The sequence below is a fragment of the Acipenser ruthenus genome, chromosome 24, assembly GCF_902713425.1.
Source record: "Acipenser ruthenus chromosome 24, fAciRut3.2 maternal haplotype, whole genome shotgun sequence".
In the NCBI taxonomy this organism is placed as follows: Eukaryota; Metazoa; Chordata; class Actinopteri; order Acipenseriformes; family Acipenseridae; genus Acipenser; species Acipenser ruthenus.
Genome location: NC_081212.1, coordinates 17,979,121 through 17,984,887, shown reverse-complemented (window position 1 = coordinate 17,984,887; position 5,767 = coordinate 17,979,121). Strand labels below are relative to the sequence as shown.

Below are 5,767 nucleotides of genomic sequence, written 5' to 3'. Positions count from 1 at the left end.
GAAATAAATATTGTGGGAATACAGATAAATATCAGTGTGATCACCAAAAACAGACCACTGGTCCCTTTCTCTTTGGGGTTGAGGGTGGGGGTGGTTGAGTATGGGAGGGAGCCATTCTGTGTCCATACTTGCAGCCTGCCCTGGACTGGGGGGACTATTTCAGTATTCTCAAGCCCGCCCCAGACTGGAGTGACCACCCTTTCTCTTTGGGGTTAAGGGAAGGAGCAGTTCAGTTTCCATGCCAAAAACCTTCCCTAGACTGGAGGCCTTACCCTATCATTTAGGGGGTTATGGAGCTGTTCAGTGTCCATGCTACAATATGCACTGAACTTGAGGGAGCACCCTTTTTCTTAGAGGATGAGGTTCAATCTCCATACCTCCAGCCTGCCCTGATTTGCAAGGATCACCTTTTCTTTGAGGGGTGAGAGAGCTGTCTAATCTCCATGCCTTTACCAAGCCTACCTAGAGTGGAGGGGCCACCCTTCTCTCAGGGAGCGAGGTAACAATAGAGTTCATTCCACAATTGGCTTAATTTATTAAGACTCCCTGCAAAGTTTCCCAATGGAAATTGTGCTGAACTGTGTGGTGACTGTCCAGTGTGGGTTAACTAATGAACATCTATTGCAAAGGTGGAAATATTAGGTGTGGGTTAAAGGATTTATACATTGAAATTGAGAAAAGAAAAAGAAAAAAAATACACTGATGTATTCTTTTGTCAAAGAATTTTGCTCACTTCTTGTAGCATTTTCTACTACATTTTCTATAGTAGTGAAGGAACATCCAGTGTGCAGATGGAAACAAGACATCAGAAGATTCACCTGGTCAAAAACTTCTGCTGTCTTTGAATGAGCAGAATGAGTCTCCAGTATGCCATACACAACACAGCTCGGATCTAAATAGTGTCAAATCTAAATCACTTTACCCAGTGAGCCAGATGAGAGGGAAGACCCAAATCTAACGTATACTATAGACGCTGGTCTACAGTAAGACGTCAATACATTACTATCTTGCCCAACAAGGATGTAGAAGGGAAACACAAACAAAAATGAATTCTGACAGCTAAAATACAGTAGATTTTATTGGGATTGTGCGACTAAACAGGAGGACTTAATTGGAAAGAAAGCTGGAGAGACCTTCCAGCAGTATGAGTCAGACTTTGCTGGATCCAGGGGATTGTTTGTGTTACGGTTCATAACTGTTACAGCTACAGGGTATTTTATGAGCCTGTTAAATGCAGTGTTAACACAGCACCCCAGGACTCCATCAAACAAGGGGGAGGATGGGAAAAAGCAATAGGTTAACAAGCCTCTGTCCAGAATTTGACTGCTACAGTAACTCCCCCTATGTGTTTTCCGGTTCCCTGTGGTTTAGAAAATTGTATGGTAAATGTAGATTTCTGGCTACAATTTATTTGCTACAGTTCTGTAGTAGTAATAACTTTTCATTTAAAAAGCCTGTTCAAAGCTTGGCATCCAAAGCAGTCTGACTGGTTTCCAGCTGCTGTGCACATCTGGTAGAGCAGACCCCTTAACCTCTAAATAGCCTTTCCCACATTGCTATAAGAGTATCAGAACATACGGAACCAGTTCATCTTAACACGTGACATATGAACAGTTTTATTTATAGTATGAATGAACAGCATATATCAAGATTTATGGTAATAGAAATTCAAAATAATTTGAACTGGGGTCAGTAGCACTAACTTCTATCAAAGAAAAAATGGCGGAACTGCATCAACTAGGCAGCGCAGAAGGCTTGATACAGTGGAAATAGAAGGATTTTGACATAATTATTTACTATGAATGCTTATGAGGCTTATTAACTTCATATGTACCTGTATACAATTGATCTAGCCTACATTACGCATGTCTAGGACAATAGCAAAGACACCAAGTGCTAGTCTACAAAAAAAAGTCACTGTATAAAACTTTACTGTAAACTCATGTCACGGATGACTATAATTACCTGGGGTTGTGCACATTTATGTTTGGGTATGTTTGCTTTTGTATTTAGTATATTAGTATTTTGGTTTTTCACATTGTTATGTTCCACATTATGTTTTTGTTTATTACCCAAAGGGAGGCACGTTGCTACTTATTTTGTATTACTGTGTTAAATAATTTTGGTTAAGTGTTTGTGATTAATTTGTAATGCAGCACAGGTGATTAGAGGGAGAAAATAGTCCCATTCCCCAAAGTTTAAATGCAGCCAGGTGTTTTCCATTTGCACCAATTAACTATCATTAACAAGGAACTGAAAGTAGAGAGCACGTGGTTCCAGGGGGAACCAAATGGAGGACACAGGAAGTCGGCCATCTTGACAGACAGATCTGGACGGCAACAACAATGATGATTTGGAACTTGGAAATGAATACAGAAGGATAGACATGGCAGCCCAATGGAAGGAAGGACCGGTCAGAAACTGATAGTAAAGCTAAGTATTCATCCTTAAAGTATGCTGTTAACGCAGCGCTCTTTTGAGTAAAGCAAGGACCGTGTAGCGTTTGACAGTTGACTCAGAAGTAAAGATACTTGGCAGAAACATTTATAGTTACTGTTATTAATTGTGGTTTATGGCAAGGTGTTGTACTGCTTCCCTTCAAGAAACCCCCCTCCATGACTGACACCCCGGAGGAGCGAACAGGCACCAACTGAGGGACGGACCAGTTCTCTATACACACCCGAGACACGAGGTCCTACCCTACTTAAGCTAAGTACCAGTGGCTGGGTCGGAAGAGTAGGGAGGGCCGAGACTGGGGTGTACATCAGGAATGGCCAGGGACACAGAGGGAGTGTGGAGAATAAGTGCTGTTTGTTCTTCTGTTACAGGATCCTGTGTCGTGGAGCTGGAGAGGGGGATCGAGCATGAAGGGAGCTAAATACAAGCCTTGCACCGGGACAAACCAACGGATTAGGAGGTTTTTGGATCGGTCACCTTTAACGTTACCTTTCCTTGTTGGCCTTTCTACCGGGACAGTTTTTGGCAACTTGGATTAAGTACAGGACCTACAAATATACTGGAACTATCGTTTCACCAGCCTGCTGCTTATATTGTTGGGGACTGGTTGTGGTAATATATTGTGTGGAGCTGAATAATTGCAGAACTGCCTAATTCTCAGAACTTTCCGTAATTGCTCTGATTTGTAGCAGAAAAATATGATGCTCCGATCACACTGTAAAAAATTACGGAAGTGACATATTGCCCTTGCACCCATAGAAATTACCGGTATATGCAATTTCTATCAACACTCAAACTTTGAAAAGTTGAGGCGGCTCCACCTCCCTTGCCTCCTCTAAGGAGCCACGGCTGATTGGTTTAAATCAGGTTACCTAGCAGGGAACCAATCACGAATACTGATTTGTGAGTTTGATAACATCCGGTTCAGTTTTGATTCTTCATGCTGATCTCCTGATTGGACCTAGTTCAGACAATGCAAATTCTTTAAAATGAAATGTTTTCTGCAAAGCGTTTCTACTAAAACTACAAAAAAGCCAAAGGTGAGCAAAACCAAACAAGAACCTACTCAAAGTTACGATTACGGCGATCGTGCAACTGGTACGACTCAGTCGCTCGCAAAGAAATCAAAGACTCGTCTACATTTGCAGAAGTTTCAAGCTGAGTACTCGCAGTTATGGCCTGCATTGAAGATGTCAAAGAAAGAGGAGAAGTTTGCTTTCTGCGATGTATGCAGTCATTTCTGTCGCACACGGAGGAAAGGACGACTGCAGAAGACATACCGCCTCACAAAAGCACAACAAATATTTGAAACTGAAGCAAAATTCTAAGAACATTAAAAGCTTTTTTCAAAATCAAGAGCATGATCTGATGGACAGTCTGCCAGTTCTACATCAACCAGGAAATCTGCCATTTCTGCATCAACCAGGAAGTCTGCCAGTTCTGCATCAACTAGGAAGTCTGCCAGTTCTACATCAACCAGGAAATCTGCCATTTCTGCATCAACCAGGAAGTCTGCCAGTTCTGCATCAACTAGGAAGTCTGCCAGTTCTACATCAACCAGGAAATCTGCCATTTCTGCATCAACCAGGAAGTCTGCCAGTTCTACATCAACCAGGAAGTCTGCCAGTTCTGCATCAGGTAGCAAGTCTGTACCTGCTGTTTCTTCACAATATACTTCCTGTGCTTAATGACGTAAACTTGGAATTGCAATGAGAGACCCCAATGATCCATGCTGTCAGAAGGAAATTATTTAAACTTTTGAGAAATGTGCTTTCCAGGTATTGTTTGTCTTTCTTAAGTTATGATGAACATCATATTATTTGTCAGGAAGAAAATATTTTAAAATAAAAAAAAATCTTTATACATAAATGGATTTTAAAATTACAAATTTGAAAGATAAAATGTATATATAAATTACAATATATGAATAAATAAAAAAATGATTTTTTTTTTTTAAATTAAAACTGTTGTTCACTATTTCAGAAAGAGCTCAATTACATACAGCAGAAGTTTGAAGAGTCTTTATTTTTTACTTTTTATTTTCTTCTTGAATAAGTACGCCAATTTTTCTTCCTTTATTCTACTTGTTTTTCTGTCTCTGCAGATTTGTCAAACCAAGTGCTATGATCTACAAAGCTGTGACTTGAGGTGCAGTACAATCTAGTTTACAACCAGAATGACAATAAGGAGCTAATCATTGGAGATTCAAGACAATGTTTCATAGACAATGCTCACCAAAATGGTCTTCATCCAGAAGATGTGGAAGAATTCTTCGAGAATGTGAAGACGTTCTTCACAGCTGCCTGTGTCTACATGCTTAAGAAGATGCCTCTTAATGATCCTGTTTTGCAGCACATAGAAGTAGCAGGTGTCAGCCAGTGCCTGAACAGCAACACATCCTCTCTCCGTTATTTTAGTTTTAAGTGTTTTTAAAATAGGTTTTATATTGAAATCCCGTGCAAGGTGGTTTGAAAAGGGGGATTTTGCAAAGTGTCTTATAAAGTAAATTGTATTCAGTTGTATAATTTCCTGTAATACAGAAATCATTATTTTACTCATCCGTTTGTGTGGTTCCTGTACACTCATTGGGAAGGTCCAGGTGGTCAGTTTGAAATCCCAAACCCCCTGTGGGCAAAGGGTTATAAAGATAATTATAAAAACTTACCTGGAATTAACAGTTTTAGACCCTGACGCTCACTTCAAATGAACTGTTTTTTAAAACCAGCATCACAGTCTTGTGAAACAATCCTGTATACAAGTTTACCATTGTAAAATCATAGCAAACTGTAAGCCTAGTGCAAGCATGGTAAAGCATAATTTAGCATGTAAAGACCAGCGATGTATGGTAAAGCATATTAATAAACATGACAAACCATAATAGACTATGGTATATTGCGGGGAAACTGCAAAAATACTTTGATAAACTTTTATAAGGGATATTCCCAATTAAAACCTACAGGTAGTTTAGGGCTGTAATTATCAAGGAAAGCTTTGTTAATGACGGTAAATACAAAGGAAAAGCATGGTAACCTGTAACATAGCTGTATGCAAATGCTCCTCAAGGAAGAATATCTGGATATCATTTGTGAAGACTGCTTGACTGGAACTTGAATATATTCTAAGCCGGCAAGGAAGGAGTTTGTCTTCTGCTCCTCCTCCTCGTCCTCCTCCGCATCGCGAGCACAGCACTGCCTGCCTCCTGTTTAGATAAGCTCATGGAAACTCGTCACTCGCTTGCTGATGTATACCACCTGGCCTGGCCTCTGCCTGACCTCTCACAGAGACACAGAAACACAGAGACATTCCAGCA

At 40.3% G+C, this 5,767-nt stretch overlaps 1 long non-coding RNA gene across 1 annotated transcript; it reads left to right on the top strand.

Annotated features, from left to right (window-relative positions):
• Window positions 1-2,169: 2,169 nt before the first annotated feature.
• LOC131700642 (uncharacterized) lies at window positions 2,170-5,011 on the top strand. The gene is made up of 2 exons (XR_009308455.1): window positions 2,170-4,235; window positions 4,562-5,011. It is a non-coding gene; the product is annotated as an uncharacterized LOC131700642 (long non-coding RNA).
• Window positions 5,012-5,767: the final 756 nt, after the last annotated feature.